This window comes from Rousettus aegyptiacus, unplaced genomic scaffold, assembly GCF_014176215.1.
Source record: "Rousettus aegyptiacus isolate mRouAeg1 unplaced genomic scaffold, mRouAeg1.p scaffold_m13_p_9, whole genome shotgun sequence".
Taxonomy (NCBI): domain Eukaryota; kingdom Metazoa; phylum Chordata; class Mammalia; order Chiroptera; family Pteropodidae; genus Rousettus; species Rousettus aegyptiacus.
Window position 1 is genome coordinate 102,531,963 of NW_023416312.1, and position 17,623 is coordinate 102,549,585.

General features: G+C 39.6%; 1 long non-coding RNA gene across 1 annotated transcript in view; it reads left to right on the forward strand.

The window, feature by feature from the left end:
- LOC107517465 overlaps positions 1-16,120 on the forward strand; it is a 72,584-nt gene extending 56,464 nt beyond the window's left edge. The window contains exon 4 of the long non-coding RNA XR_001598525.2: positions 14,890-16,120. This is a non-coding gene — a long non-coding RNA (uncharacterized LOC107517465). The remainder of the gene's footprint in view (positions 1-14,889) is intronic.
- Positions 16,121-17,623: the final 1,503 nt, after the last annotated feature.

The following is a 17,623-nucleotide window of genomic DNA, read 5'->3' on the forward strand; positions in this document are numbered from 1 at the left end:
CCCATTCTTTCCTGACCTTCCTCTTTCTCTTCTCTCCTGAAATAATATCGAAGTTAGTGTGCAGTGTGACTATCAAAGCAGACCGCCTGGGGGGCTCTGACACACCACCCAGTTCATCTTTGACAAGAAATTACTCAAAAGACAATTAAGACCACACTAAAGAGAATATTCCACATCTCACCAAACTCATTACTCTTCCTACTGACTTGTGACTCTCCCTCTTTCTGCCTCCTTTCAAAAAAAAATATGTGTCATCCTCAGACAGAATGTAGCGCAAGGCCAAAAATCAAGGAGACAAGAAACACGAAGGTTAATACATCAAACCAGGACTGACTGGCAACACGACACAAGATGACGGCCTGCTTCAAAAAGCTCTGTCTCAAGCCTGACATTGAACCCTGTACCACAGCCCACAGCACAGACCTCAGCACTCCTTGGAACCCATCCTGCTAATAATGCTTCTCCCATTATTTGATAAACAGGGAACCCGAGACCCACAGAGCAGCCTTGATGATTAAGCTGCAGACAGAGTTGTACGCATTTCACTCTTATTGACTGAGCAGCCATGCTCTGTCAGGCTCTGACTCAGCTTCTCGATTTAGTTATTTTCTCTAATGTTCAAGACAGCCTCGTGAGGTGGGTACTATATGGGAAGATCTGTAGGTTCCCATTTTGTAGATGGATAGCTGAGACTCACAGATGGTGAGAGACACGCCTCAGGTCAACTGGTCATCACCCAGCTGTCTTCACTTCCGGAGCAGCGAAGCCATGATATCTCAGGGAGGAAAGAGAATGGAGGCCAGTGACCGAGGGAAGCTCTTCAGGAGTGTCTGGCAAAGCCAAACTTCTAGGTAACCCCTGAAATTCACACCTACGAACTAAAACGGCCAAGCAGTTTCTCCTGAAGCCTCCTCTCTCTGTGCAGGTCCAGGACACCGCAGGGTTGTTTCCACAGGTAGCACAGCTCACACTTACACCCCAGTTCTGGAGTTCTCAGTGTGTATTCCAAGGACCACCTGCATCGCAATCGCCTGGGAGGCTTATAAAACATATACATTCCTGTCTGCACCCCACACTTACTGAACCCAAGTCCCTCCGAGTGTGGCGGTGAGGGGGAGAGAGCCTCGAAATGTATGTTTAACAAGCATGCCAAGTGCTCTAATGAAGACTAAAGTGTGACACCTATTGCCATAGAAACATAATTGTTGGGCCTGCTTTCCCAGGGAATGACAACAAAGATCAAGTGGAAATGCAATCATTTATCAATGTGTGAAATATTTACTGATAACACAAATTAGGCTCGTAGTCTAGGTGGGTTAGACAGGTAATAACAGCATGGCGGGATAAATGCGAAGGCAGAGCTTTGCCCGAGGACAGAGGCCATCTGACCCTGCGCAGATGGGATTAGGGAATGCTTCCTGGAGGAAGACGCCTGTGCTTCTCGTAAAAGCATGAGTAGAAAAGGGACAAAACAAATAAAAGAAAGCGTTCCAGCAGAGGCTTCAGCTGTAAAGTTCTAGAAAAGTCAGTTAGTCTGATAAGATAATGTACCGTCTAGTGACATCCACAACTGGCAGCAGTTACGACTGTTGTTCTTACTGTTGCCGTATAGCCAGTGGCAGAAAGAGCAGTGATCTGGCTTGAAATTGGGAGACCAAAGTTGGAGTCTGGATTCTGACACTTGCATACTGTTTGATCTTGGGCCACACATTCCCCCTTTCGGGTGGTTCCAAGAATAAATGGTAGGATGTGACAAGGGGCATGGTGCTGTTTTGATCGAATGAGAAACCTGGGTATGGAAATCCTCTAAAACCCGTTACCATGCGACTAACAACGGTTCTGTTAGGTGCTGCTGTTGGAAGTCTCACCCCCTTTAGCCCGTGGGCTCTGTGCATCGTCTAACTTCTGTGTGTTCTCTGTCTCGAGACAGTTTCACCCAATTGTGTTTTAGTAAGCGTTTCAAATTCATTTCTTCAAACTTCATCCCTTCCGTCTTATCCCCCACCTCAGATTCAGCCCCCAGCACTGTAAGGAATTCTTGAGAACACAGACCTATGTTTGCAGAAAATAGAAATGATCCCCTGACACTGGGGTAAGGAATTCTAATTCTAATTCTGGCGCTCTGGAGAAAACATTGTCCCTTCCTTGGGCCTCAGTTTCCCCAGCCATAAGCGTGGATTTGGGTCTTCCGCACAATATCTTATGTTTCTTAAAGCCCTGCCATTTGGTGACAGTCCCTCCGTTTCCTCTGGCATAGTGCATGACCAAGAGTGACAGATGCAAGTATGGAGGGCTGAGATACACGTATGTATATCTCAACATCAGCCCATGACCAAGCCCTGCTCAGGGACATCCTGGCAGGCGCAGGCCTTACAGGGCGGTGGCATCCAGTGTGACAGTGCCGGCTGTGCATGCCAGAAATCCAGGAGCACAGAGGAGTGCAGACTGGGCATCTGATCCTCATGATATACTCAGTTCTTCGCAGAAACTCTGGAATGATCATCCTTTTTCACAGACCAGACTTAGGAGAGGAGAGAGTCATTCCTTAATGCTCTCAACAGACATTTATTCAACACCTGCCACGTGCCAGGCACTGGTTTGAATACTGAATATGTAACAGTGGATGACACCAAAAGGTCCCTGCAGTAACACACGTTATAACCGAAATGGAAGCTAAGTAACTAGACACATAGGCAAATAACACAGCATCACATGGCAATAAACACCAGAAGAAACGATGGCGAATGTACGTGAGTGAGTAGAAGTCACGGGCAGGTTGGAAAGGTTGCTTGGGAAAGAGCTGTGTACAGAGAGAATGCTGGAGCTGAGACCTGAAAACAGAAGACAGTTACCAGTCGTGTTAAGAGTCTCAGAGAGGATGGAGCCCACCGTCCCTAAGGAACAGGAGGATCACCAGGGTGTTTGTGTGCTTGAGCCACACTGCGCTCCTTCCCCTCTTTGGGTATCTAAATGTGCAGCCTTAGGCGGGCAACTTCACATCCCTGAATACTAATTCCCTCACCTCCAAACCTGGGCGCAGCAGTCTGCGCCTCTCGGGGTTATCACGGAGACTGGAGAGAATACACACAAAGTGCATATTCTCAGAAAGCTTCTCCCATACTGTGACATTTTGTGTGGTTTGAATAACCATGATCATGGTGTCATTCCCCACGCCGTTATGATGCCATGGGGAGGTTTACCTGAATCTTGTAATCCCTATGCTTTCTTTCTGGATTGAAGATTGAAAGGTTATCTCAGGATTGGCTGGATCATCCAGCAGTAATTCCTGGAATAATCTCTAGTTGGAACAGAGAGAGCCAGCACCCAGGCTAGCACAGTAGGTCACAGTAGGTCACGGCGAAGGTTGTGAGGCATAGGCCTGGATGTAGACTGCCCTGTTGTTTGGGGATTACACTAAAAATACAAGCTTTCTTACAGCACAGAGTCAACAGGAAGCAAACTGAGCTTTCTTCCAAATTCAGCAAAGGATTCTTGGAAGGACAAGTGAGTAGTAGAGGGCGGGGACCCATAAGTTAGTGGCCGGTTATCAGCCAGTGGACAAACAGCCAAAACCACATGGTGTGATACTGGTGTAAGCAGGCATAGTGTCTGGAAAAGACTGGCCTTCTCTGAGCCTACTGCACTGCAGGACTACAAGAAGGTGGCCCGAGGAGCAAGTAATAGCTGCTGAAGGGAAGAAAAGCAGAGAATGGGGGGGGGTGGGGTAGACATCTAAATGGCCTATTCAAAATCACCTGGGCCGAAGCCCCCAAACCACTGCTCAAGAATCGCAGGGTTCACTCGAGGCCATGGGAAATGGGAATGGGAATGCTTTGAAAGTGCCCCTGTTGATTTGGACCATTAGTCTGATTTGGGAACCACAGAGGTTATCTTAGGGTATTCACTACCCCCCAAAAAAAATGTTTAGAGGCAAAAAGAATCCTTTCTTCTGATAAACTTTACTTTTTAGTAGCTTTACAATATTCTTCCTCAATGTTCTCGCGTTTGTTCTTTCGATTCTGTCATTAAAATACTGTGGCTTCCTTCACTTGGATTTAACGCTGATCTTCTTATAACTTGGTATGTTTTCCTTTCTTCCCCAGCTTTACTGAGACATCTCACAAATAAATGTGTATATATTTAAGGTGCACAACATGATGCTGTGAAATGATTAACACAAACGAACATCCATCAACTTACATAGCTATAATTATTTTGCACACGATGATAACAAGATCAATTTCCTTAGGAAATTCCAAATACACCATAGAGCGTTTCTGACCCTAACCACAGTGCCGTATGTTAGAACTCTGGAACTCGGTCATCTCGTGTAACTCAAGCTTGGCCACAGCTGAGAGTCTGCTCCGTAATGCCCACCGTCAGCCTGTATTCCAAATATTCTCTAATTCCATTTGCCGCAGAACGATGTTCCATCCACTCACTTGTCCAGGAAGCCACTACCACGTGCAAGCCATTTGATTCACACCGTCCTCTGTCCCTGAGAGTCCCATGATTTCCCCTGCCATTAGAGCTGAGCTCGCCAAACTTTTTTTAAATTTCTTATTTTGAAATAATTATAGTTTCAGAAGAAGCTGTAAAGATACACTGAGAGGCCTCGTTCACCTCCCCCAACCAATGATTGCGATTTATATAACTAGAGCATAGTATCAAGTTCAGGAACGTGACACTGGTACCGTGTGTGTGTGTGTGTGTCTGTGTGTGTGTGTGTGTCTGTGTGTGTGTGTAAATAGTTCTTTATCAGTTCATCACGTGTAGATTCTTATAACCACCTCGGAAGCCGAGTTATAGAACGTTTCCATTACCATATAGTTCTCCACTCGCTACCCTTTCATACTCACCTGTCCAGCCGTTCCCAGCCCCTGGCCACTGCTAATCTGTTTTCCGACTCTATAATTTTGTTGTTTCAAGAGAATAATGTATAAGATCCATCCAAGTCGCTGCGTGTATCAGTAGTACATTTCGTTTTATTGCCGAGTACTCCATGGTATGGTTATGTTGCAGTTTGTTTAGCTGTTTACCTATTATAGGATGTTGTAGTTTCTTCCAGTTTTAGAAGTCTACAAATAAAGCTGCTAAGAAAAATAGTGTACGTGTTTTTGTATGGACATAAATGTTCATTTCCCTGGAATAATTGCTTGAGAGTATAACTAACTGTTGTGTCATATGTTAGTTATATGTTCAATTTTATAAGAAACTTCCAAACTATTTTCTAGAGTGGATGCACCAATTTACATTCCCATCAGCACTGTATGAGTTATCCAGTTTGTCTGCATCCTTGCCAGCATTTGATATTGTCACTATTTTTTTATTTTAGCTGTTCTAGTTGTTTTTTCATGCTATCCCATTGTTGTCTTAATTTGAATTTTTCCGATTGTTTACCATAGTCAACATCTTTTCGTACACTTACTTGCCATCCTTTTAACTGCTTCAGTGAAATGGCTCTTTGGGACTTTTGACTCTTTTCCAATTAGACTGACCCTTGTTGCTGTTGTATTGTTAAAGTTCTTTATATTCTAGATATGAGTCTTTTGTAGATGTGTGGCTAGCAAATATTTTTTGCAATCTATAGTATGACTCTGACTACCCCTGACAAGGTCTTTTACAGAGCAAAGAGTTTTTTTTAATTTGATGAAGTATAATTTATTGTGTTTTTTTTGCTCTTATGGCTTACTTTTTAGTGTCAATCTAAGAACTCTCATCCTAATCCTAAATACCAAAGATTTTCTCCTGTATTTTACTCTGAAAGTTTCATAGTTTTACATTTTATAACTAAGTCCACGTAGAGTTAATTTTTATGTAAGGTGTAAGGTTTAGATTCATGCTTTTTTATTGTTTTGTTTGTTTGTTTGTTTGTTTGTTTGGTTTTGGTCTGTGGAATTCCAATTGCTCAAGCAGCATGTTCTGAAAAGGCATCTTTACTCCATTGACTTGTTTTGTACCTTTGTTGAAAATCAGTTGGGCATATTTATGTGGTTTATTTATAGGTTCTCTATTCTGTTCAGTTTCTCTATTTGTCTATCCCTCCAATAATACCACATAGTATAATCACTAATATCTCATAGAGTGATTGCAATTTTTTTTGTTCACAATGGTTTTGGCTATTCTGGTTCCTTTGCATTTTTAATGTAATTTTAGGATAGTTTTGTCCATATACACATAAAAACAATATTATCTCTATATATTGTATTAAATGTGTATATGGATTTGGGGGCGGGTGACACCTTTATAATGTTGAGTCTTCTAATCTATGAACATGGTGGGTTGCTTTATTCATTTAGATGTTTACTGATTTCTTTCATAACATTTTGTAGTTTTCAACATAGAAGTCCTATACATATTTTGTTAGATTTACACCTAAGTGATTCAGTTTTGAATGAGTATAAATGGTATTGTATTTTTAATTTTGTTTTTTACATGTTTATTGCTAGTATATAGAAATGTATTTGCTTTTCATTTGTTCACTGTGTATCCTGCAAACTTGCTGAACTCCCTTATTACTTTCTGGATTTTTTTTATAGATTCCTTGAGATTTTTTATACAGACAATCACATCATCTGCAAATAGGGAGAGTTTTATTTCCTTCTTTCGTATCTATATGCCTTTTTTAGTTGTTCTTGCCTTAGTGCACTGGCTGGCACTTCCAGTAATATGTTCAACAGCAGTGCTGAAGGCAGATTCCTGCCTTGTTCCCAAATTTAGAGGGAAAACATTTGGTCTTTCACCATTAAATATGATATTAGCTGTGCGGTTTTTTTTTTAATATAAATGTTCTTTGTCAAACTGAGGAAGTTTTCCTCAATTTCTTGTTTCTAAGAGTTTTTGTCATGATTAGGTGTTGAACGTTGTCTAATACTTTACCTGTATCGATTTATATGATCACAATATTTTACTTAATTCACCTGTTTTTAATATGGTGGATTACAATGATTGACTTTCACATGGTGAACCAGCCTTGCAACTCTAGAATAAACACCGCTTAACCCATGGGGCTAATACGACTTCGTTGTGGAGTGGATTCATAAGTATATATACAAAGGATATTTGTAGTTTTCTTTTTTGTCGTTCTGATATTGCTTCTACTTTTATTCTATTATGGTCAGAGAATATATCTATATGACTTCGATATTTTGACATTGAGGTTGTTTTATATCATGGCCTAGGATTTAGTCTTTCATGGTAAATGTTTCATGGGAACTTGAAAAGAAAGCGCATTCTGCTGCTGTTGTTGCTGTTGTCTTTTATAAATGTTGAATAAATCCTGTAGTTCGATAGAGTTATGGAGTTTTTCTGTACCCTTGCTACCTGGTTAGTAGTTTTATCAGTTGTTAAGAGTGAGGCGTTGAAGTCTCTGGCTGCAATTGTGGATTTCCCCATTTCTTTTTTCAGTTTTATCAGTTTTTTTAAAATAAGGTTTTGAGTTTTGTACTTTTCAACTCTGTTTTTGGTGCATACATGTTTTAAATTGCTAGATATTCTTGGCATATTGATAGTTTTACCATCACGTTATGTTTCTCTTTGTCATCAATAATTATTTTTGCCCCGAAATCTCCTTTACCTGATATGAATATAGTCATACTTGATTTTTATTATTTTTGCATTATTTACCTTTTCACATCTTTTTACATTCAATAATATATATTATGTTTGAAGTGAGTTTTTTATAGATAGCATATAGTGGGATCTTTTAAAAAATTTCCTTTGATGATTTTTATATTTTAATTGGTATATGTAGACAATTTACATTTGAAGCAATTTCTAATATCTTATGGCTTTTGTCTGCCATTTTAGTTTTGGTATTCTGTTTGTTCCTTCGGTATTTGTTTTTCTGTTTCCTTTGTTCTGCCTCTCTGTTAGTTATTTGAACATTCTTTAGAATCTCATTCTTATTTAACTGTAGTGTGTCTGTGTGTACTTCTTTGCATAGATTTGTGGTATAGCTTAGTTGCTCTAGGTATCATATTCTATATAACTTAGCATAGTCTACTGATATCATCATTTCATCAGTTTGAGTGAAATAGAGAAAACTTACCTTCTTTTACATCCCTTTACCCTCCCCTATTTATAATACAATTTTCTTAAATATTTTCTTCATATACATTGAGAACCACATCAGACAGTATAATAGTTTTTGCTTCAATTCACAAACACATTTTAGACAACTCAGGAGGAGGATTAAAGTCTGTTATATTTATCCTTGTTTTTCTGCTTTCCATTGTTTTTTCTTTCCTCCCTGACGTTGCAAGATTTCTACTTTTATTGTTCCCTTTCTTTTTCAAGAACTTCCGTTAGGCAGCATTTTAGATCAAGTTTGCTGGTGACAAAGCTAAACTAATTCCCTTCATCTGAGGATATCTTCTTTTCCCCTTGACTTTGAACACTATTTCACTGCACACAACATTCTGGGTTGATAGTTCTTTTTTTTATTTGCAGCACTTGCGAAATGTTTCGTGATTTCCTTCAGTCCGCAGTTTTGGAGAATAAGTTTTCCCTCATTTAAGCTGTTTTACCCCTGTAGGTAAGATGTCATTTCTCTCTCAAAACTTTCAAGATTTTTAAATTTCTCTTTCATTTTCAGAAGTTTGATAATTATGTCTCTTGTCATGGATTTCTTTGAGTTTATCCTGTTTTGGGTTCACTCAGCATCTTGAATTTGTAGGTTTATATACCTTTTGCTAAATTTTGGAATTTCAGCCATTATTTCTTCAAATGTTTTATAATCCCACTCTATGTCCCTTCTCCTTTGGGAACTCTGATGACACAAATGTTAAATCTTCTGTATAGTCCCACAGGTTCCTAAATTTCTGTCAATCTTTTTCAGCCTATTTTCTCTGTTTTACAGATAGGATAATTGATATCAGTCTATCATCAAGTTCACTGACTCTTTCTCTGGCCTGTCATTCTTCTGTTGAGCCTCACCATTAAGTATTTTTTTAAAACTTTTGGTCATTAATTTTTCAGTTCTATAATTTTAATTCCCAAAGCCCAGATCAGAAGCAGCTCTTGGGATACACAAGTGCTACAAAGGGTAGATGATAGGAGAGCCCGTAATCAGGGGAATTTCTCTAATGAGACAGTTAGAGAAGGCTTCTTGGAAGAAGTGATGACTGAGCTGAAGTTGTAAAGAAAAAAAGTGAACAGAGGAAGGAAGTACATTTCAGGCAGAGAGAGCACACATGCTCAGTTCCTGTGCTGAGTGTCGGGGTGAATTAGAGGAACCCGTAAAAGCCGGTGTGGCTTAAGTGCAGTACATGCTCTGAGTAAAGGGGAGAGAAGTATGAGATTGCAAGGGGAACCATGGGGCTACAGGCAGCGGTGAGGAGTTTGGTTGGTATTCTAAATGTGATGTGATATGACAGCAGGGTTTTAAAATAGGAAAATACGTGATGTGACTTAATTTCAAAGCTCCCCTTGGGTGAAGGGAGGAAGAGGGAGACCAAGGCCTGAGACGATACTGGTTTGGATTTGGGTGTCAAGAATGGAGGCAGAGGCAAGTAGATGTATTTTGGAGCTAGATCCAGGGGTAAAGGAAAGGGAAATAAAAGTCAGGGCCAAATAGCGAACCACTCCCTGTGTGAGTGTCTTTGTAGTGTCCCATGATGTTTACCCTTACTCAAATTCCCAAGCATTTTCACATTCATTTACTCACTCGAACCTCATAGTTGGAGAGATAGTGAGTAAATCTTCACCATTACCACCAACATCATCACCACCATTTGACAGATCAGAAAATTGAGGCTCACAAAAGCGAAGTGATTTGGACAAGATAAAACAGCAAGGAAAATGGAACATTGCATTTTCTCACTCCAGAAAAAATGATTTTCAGATTCTGTCTTTTTATGAAGCTCCATATTGAAATAATTATTCCCAACATCATGCCAAAGTCTCTCTGGCTGAAGGGCCTGTAAATAATACATGAGGCACTATTCGTTCTCCCAACAAACACAGCAGGCATTAAGGCTTCCCCAAAGATTTTATTGACCCCAAGCAAGCATTCTTCAAAACGAGTATTTCTGGGAGTCTGTGTCTGGATCTTCCTAGTGTAGGTACCTACTTCAAGGGCATGCGTGTGGTTGATCTCATGTCATGGAACAGAGTTTGACATGCCTCTACCCATCCGTGGGACTTATTACCAAGTCCTGGAGGGGTTCTTCATCCTGGTTAGAGTTCAGCAGTGTGTACCAAATGCCTTAAAAATGAGTATTCCTTGCACCCTATAATTCATACTAATAACATGAGAAATGTACAAAAAATTATACACAGTCACATTCTACACCATGTTGTTTATAATAGTGAACAGAGTGAAAATATAGGGAACCTCTTTAAACTGATTAAGAGCATCAGCAAAACACCCACAAGTTACCTTATATTTAATGGTAAAGGGCTGTAAGCTTTCCCTGCTATTATCAGGAAAAAGACAAGGATGTCTAGTCTCGGCCACTTCTAGTCAATGTGATACTTTAGATTCTAGAAATTAGGTAAGACAAATTTTTTGAAGCCATTAAGATTGTAAAGAAATATGTAAAACCATCTCTATTCACAGATGACATGAATTTGTATATTGTAATATTTAAAGAATCTATAAAAAACTAGAAATATTAAATGATTTCAGCAAGGCTTCAGAATACGAGATCAATATACAATAATCAATTGTATTTCGATGTATAGCAACGAACAATCTGAAAATGAAATTAAGAAGATAGTTCCATTCACAATAACATAAAAAATTAAAAACTCTTCACCCTAGACCTTAGGGGTAACCTATTGATCTGAAGTTTTTTCCCAAAAATTTAATAGCAACTTTCCAGGCTCCTTCTATGTGCTTCCCAGTGGCTTCTGTGCCTTTCCAAAGAAACCGAAAGACTTTATGCAAATAAGATTTTCGGTGTGTTCTTTTCAAGATGTTTGTAAAGTATCCGTGCTGCTCCATCCTTCACCGCATTCACCCTACACGCACTAAGAGCGGAAATTCGTTATAGATCTGCCAGGGTTTTAATGGCTGAAACAAAATTATCTTCTGTCTCCTGACTCTTCACAGGGGACATTAAACTATTTTTTTCTTTAAAAGATTAATAAAATATAGCTACTATACAATGTTATATTAGTTTAAGGTGTACGCCATAGTTATTCAACATTCATGTACCTAGAGAAGTGATCACTGTGACAAGTGTAGTACCTACCTGGCACCGTACATTGTTATTACAATATTTTCGACTACATTCTCTATGCTGTACTTTAAATTTACATGACTTATTTTATAACTAAAGATTTGAACCCCTTATTCCCCTTCAACTTCCCCCCCTTTAAAAAAGTATTTTTCAATTACAGTTGACATTCAATATTATTTGATTTTAGTTTTATTCATTCGTTCATTCATTTATTCATTTGTTTGTTTGTTTGTTTTAGAAATGGAGCACCAATAATAGAAATTCGAGAACTATGTTAAGCTAGGGGAGGGAAGGGGCGTAGGGGCAAGTTATCATTCAAAATCACTCATGGACAACTGTCTGTTCCATCTCGCTATCAAGTTGGCCCTGCTCACAGATGCTCATAGACTAAACAATTCAGAAGGCAAGAGGTCACCTGCAATGCAGTGCAAATAACGTTGATAGGGAAATCAGGAGGCGAGGTTTACTGCCAACTTGCCGTAAACTAGCCTCGTTATAACAAAAGGGCATTTGTTGCACTAGAATTGGGAAATGTTCATTCGAGTCTCAGCAACCCCACCAACTAGCCGTGTTTACCTTCAGGAAGTCTTCTCTCTCTGGGCCTCAATTTCCCCTTCTGCAATATGAGAAATTGAACTCAATTTGTTCTGTATCTAAGATGCTGTAATTATACTACCTGATTCTCTCATGGTCTGCTGAGTAGTCAGGGCGAGAGCCACAGTCAAAGCTCAGTAGGGCACTGTGTGGGTGACAACGAAGTGGCTGAGTAGAGGGACAGATGAATATGCGCATGCTCACTAACCCTGGTCTCCATCTTGCAAGGAAAATGATCCAGGTATTGTCACTTCCTCTCTCAGTGGAAATTTTTGGGACCATGGATCCCTAGTCACCTGACCAACAGGGTATCTAAAATCCTAACGTGTCTTTGAATGCTTGGTGACTCTGGTGCCAGACAGATCAATGTCCAATTCCTGATGATGCCACTTTCTGGCTATATGACTTGGGCCAGCTTCTTCTGTGTCTTTCAGCCTCATCCATCAAATGGTGATGAAAATCATATCATTTTTGTAATTTTTGGTGTGTGTGGGGGAATTCAACTAGGTAATGGTGGTAAATTAGCTGTTATATAGTAGATAAATAAGGTGTTTATTTCTGTCCCTTTTATAGTAGAGTGGCTGGTATAACTTGGAGAATACCAGGAGCTCACCAATTTGCCCCCAGGAAGCCCCAGATGATCATGCAGAAAAGGAGCACTAAATGTAGCCTTGTTTAACCTCCATCATACAGAATAGTAGTAAAATCTTCATTAAGAATAAGACCAGAATTACTCATGAGAAACCTCTGGAGATTTTTTTTTTAATCTTCAAAAAATTATTGGGATGCCATTGCTTAATTAAATTATATAGGTTTCAAGTATACAATTCAATAATATGTCAGCTGCATATTGTGTTGTGTGCTCACCGCCCAAAGGCAAATCTCCTTCCACCACCATGTTTTTGACTTCCTTTACCCTGATCTACCTCCCCCTCTCCCTGCTTCCCCGCTTGTAACCCTTAAACTGTTGTCTGTGAGTCTGTTTGTCTTGTTCATTTGTTGCTTTTAGTTTTATATCCCACATATGCGTGAAATCATATAGTTCTCAACTTTTCCTATCTGATTAATTTTGCTTAGCATGATCTTCTGAAGATCCATCCATGTTGTTGCAAATGACAGTATTTCATCTTATGACTAATATTCCATTGTATGTGCATACCACAGCTTCTTTATCCAATCATCAGTCAAAAGACACTTTGACTGTTTCCGTGTCTTAGTCACCATGAAGAATAACACTGCAGTGAACTTTGGGGTGCATATATCTTTACAGATAAATATTTTCAAATTTTGGGGGTGGGTACCCAGTAGGGGAATTGCTGGGTCACATGGTAATTCTGTTCTTAATTTTTAGAGGACCCTCCGTACTGTTTTCCACAGTGAATGTACCAATTTACATTCCCACCAGAAGAGTATGAGGGCTCCCTTTTCCCCATAGCCTCCCAACACTTGTTATTACTTGCCCTGTTGATGACAGGCACTCTAACAGGTGTGAGGTGGCATCTCCCTGTGGTTTTGATTTGCATTTCCCTAATAGCTCGTGAGATTGAGAATCTTTTCATATACCTGTTGGCCATTTGCATGTCATCTTTGGAGAAATATCTGTTCAAGTCCTCTGCCCATTTTTTAATCAGATTGTTTGTTTTTTGTTGTTGTTCTTGAGCTGTATGAGTTCTTTGTATATTTTAGATATTAGCCCCTTATCAGAGGTGTTGTTTGCAGATATATTCTCCCATTCAGATGATTGCCTTTTTGCCTTGTTGATTGTTTCTTCTGCTGTGCAGAAGCCTTTTAGTTTGATGCAGTCCCATTCATTTATTTTTGCTTTTACTTCCCTTGCCTTTGAGGTCAATTTCGTAAAATCCTCGCTAAATCCAAGGCCCATGAGTGTAGTACCTGTTTTCTTCTTTGGAATTTTTTGTTTCAGGTCTTATGTTTAGGTCTTTGATTCGTTTTGAGTAAATTTTGGGGTATGGAGACAGATAGCAGTGTAGTTTCATTCTCTCACATGTGACTTTCCAAGTTTTCCAGCACCATTTATTGAAGAGGCCTTCTCTTCTCCATTGTATGATTTTGCCTCCTTTATCCAAAATTTTTCACCCCTATATACAGGGGTTTGTTTCTGGGCTCTCGGTTCTGTTCCACTGGTCCATGTGTCTGTTTTTCTGCCGATACCATCCTGTTTTGATTATTGTCACTTTGTAGTATAATTTGAAGTCAGGCAATATGATACCTCTGGTCTCGTTCTTTTTTCTCAGGATAACTTTGGCGATTCGGGGCCTTTTTTGATTCCATAGATGATTTTTTGTTCTATTTCTTTAAAAAAATGTGTATTTTGATGTGGATTACATTAACCCTGCAAATTGCTTTGGGTAAGATGGTCATTTTAACTATGTTGATTTTTCCATTTTTTCATGTCTTCAATTTCTTTTAATAATGTCTTATAGTTTTCAGTGTATAGGTTCTTCACATCCTTTCTTAAATTTATTCCTAGGTATTTTTTTATTCTTTTGTTGCAACTAGAAAAGGAATTTCTAATGTAAAATTTAGATTAAAAGGAATTTAAAATTTCTTTTTTCGAAATTTCATTGTTAGTGTAAAGGAACACAGTGGATTTTTGTACATTGATTTTTGTATCCTATGACTTAATATATTTGTTTATTGTTTCTAACAGATATTTTTGTGTGTAGTCGTTAGGGTTTTCTATACAGGGAATCATGACATCTGCAAAAAATGACAATTTGACTTCTTTACTCCCAATGTGGATGCCTTTCATTTCTTTCTCTTGACCGATTGCTCTTGTTAGGACTTCCAATACTGTATTGAAGAAAAGTGACCATAATGGACAGCCTCACCTTGTTCCTAATCTTAGAAGGCTTTTAGCTTTTCACCATTAGGTGTGATGTCACCTGAGCGTTCGTCGTATATGGCCTTTATTGTGTTGAGGCACTTTCCTTCTATACCCATTATATTAAGTGTTTTAATTGTAAGTGGATGCTGTATCTTGTCAAATGCTTTTTCTGCGCCTATTGATATACTGCTGAGATTGTCCATTAAGAGGCTTTCCTACGGGACCAGGAGTCTAGATTTGTCTCATGTCCCTCTCCTCCAGGGAACTGTTACAAACTGATGAAATACTCCGACTGTGACTGTGGATATGACCTCTGAAGGAAACTCAGAACGGTCAGTGACTCCTTGGATATTATCTGTTTGACTTCACTCCACCTTGGGGGTTCCTGGTTCCTGATGCCCAGAGACTGGGTCACCAGAAGGAGCCACAAACCACCACTGGCTGAAACTTATTATGATTCTGGGCACGAACTTCCAGTGTTTATTGGAGATCCTTCGTGTCCAGGAAATAAATAGGCCAACGAGGAGATGTTTCAGGAGCTGGCAGTGCAGGCTCACGAAACTACTAGCCAAGCTGTGTGTGGCTAGCAAGGATCTCCTGGGAACTACAGGAAGGCTCAACGGAGCCACCAAGCCATCGGGCCCCAAAGAAGTCACAGCACCGGATCCTAAAGGTAATGAAGCCGAATTGCTCTCTTGTCATTCACCCTGAGCCATCATGGAATGAGGAAAGCAGAAAATGGAGATTGGATCGTAGCCAGCCTACTACTCTTTCTTCCACATGCTAAGCATAGAAGGGCTAAAACAACTAGCAATCATAAGTTTTAGTTCTGCCAGGAGCTGACATGTGCTGTTGAACAAGTTCTTATTCTCTGCTGCTCATAACAACATGCCATTCTCTCCCTTGCCACGTCCGGAGCCTGCCGATCTGTTGGAATGACATGGGAGAAGAGTTCTTACGGAGGAGAGCAGCACAGTGCGCCGTGGAGGATGTGGGCCCGACAAGCCTAACAGGACTAAGTTCCAGTCGCAGTTTACTGTCGTGGCCGCTTTTCTCTGTCTGTCACACTGGTAGGTGAGGGGTGGAATTGGGACGTTCAGGCCCGCCGAAGGGTGTGATGTATACTGTGTTCAATCACACAGATCTTGTTTATGGACAGAGAAGAACTGTCTTTACTGTGGGTTGTACAGAGCTTGGGACTCCGTGGTCAAGGTGAGGAGGCTGGGGACTTCTTTTGTCAGAGGACAAGAGGTTTATGCCTCTGGATGCTGCTCTTTTTCTGTTATTGCAAGAAAGAACCTCTGATCCTTCTAGGCTATCAATAAATAACAATAAAAAAGAATATTAATGCTTCTTAAGAAATGACTGTGATAAACACTGTAACATCATATATTTAATCTGAAAAATAGTGAAAAACACAAATTAAAAATCACCATAATCCCCCAAATTAAAAATGAAATAGTGAAAGAAGCACTCACCCGTATCATTCCATTCCCAAGAGTTAACCGTACGTTAATATCACTTCTTAAATGAGGCTTTCCTCTGTCACCCCGTTTAAAATCGCCACCCCTTTTCCCAGTACTCTGGATCTCTCTTCGCTCTGCATTTTTCTCCATAGCACTTACCATCATCAGATGTACTATGTATTTTATTTATTTATATGTCCGCCTTCCACCAGCACCTCCAAGAAAATGTAAGCTGTACGGGGCCAGGGAGCTAAGTCTCTTCTGTTCACTGCTGAGACCTCAGTACCTAGATCTTTGCCTGGTATATGCTAGGAACACAGTAAATGAATGAATAAGTCCTTCTTGATATTTTTGTCATTTTATGCAGACATTATCCACATATATCAAAATATATCTCTATATAAACATATGCATTTTAAGAAAATTGACTCATATATTCTGAAATTTGCTTCTTTCACTTATCTTTCTATGTCACTATATTTTTTTCCTTTTTATGGACTACATAGCATTCTCTGTTATGAATACTGTATTCAACAGTTCCTCTATTAGCCATTTAATGAAGTGTATGCTTTTGTCATGAACCTCCTTATGAGATTATCTTAATGTGCACTTTAATTTCTACATTCAAGTTCTAAACTGAGATCGATGGGTCAAATCAAAGGCTAGGCACATTTTCCAATATCTGTGACTTTATGACATTCACACTTCTACCCTGAGAAGTAAATGTAAATATCCTCATTTTAAGGGTGAAAAAACAGGCTTTGCTGGTGAAGTGACTTATTTAAGGGTACACAACGAATCAGTAACAGAGCAAAGCCTATCTGAATCTTAGCCTTCTGCGTTCTTCCTCCCAAACTATCCAGCTCTCTGAAAGGCAAATGAAACCACACCTGTGACGCGTCGGCAGGGGAAGTGTGAAATTGTTAAAGTTCCTAAAGTGTAAAATGTACCTGGTTTAGACCCCAAACCTTAAATTCAAGTCCCGCTCCTTCCATTTACTATTACCGAACACTCACAGTATGATTGCCCCACTTCCTAGCTGGGTGGGCTCATGCAGACTGTGTAATGCTCTGAGCCAGGTTTCTCACCTGCACTGTGAGGAATAATGGCGCAGGCCGTGTCTTACAGGAGGGTTTAAGATCCATAAGTTCCTTTTTACACTGTAATGTGCTTTAGACTCTCAAAACCTATTCATGATTGGAACTGCGTCAACCAGTCTGAAAATAATGTCTCGTGTTTGGTTCGTGCCGGCAATCTTGACAGAAATCCCATGAAATAAGCCGAAATGAATATTCCCATTTTATACATGAGAAGACTGAGGCTCATAGAGATAACTTACTTAGAATCATATGATTCCAGAGCTGGTAATGCCCACAAGAGCAATCTAGTCCTACATTTTTTATATTTTTTATATATTTTTTATTTTTATTTATTATTTTATTTTTTAGATGAAGCAACCCTTGGTTCACCTCGCAGATTGCAAGGACCTTGTCAGCTTACAATCCCTTAATTTTTTTTTTAATTTTTTA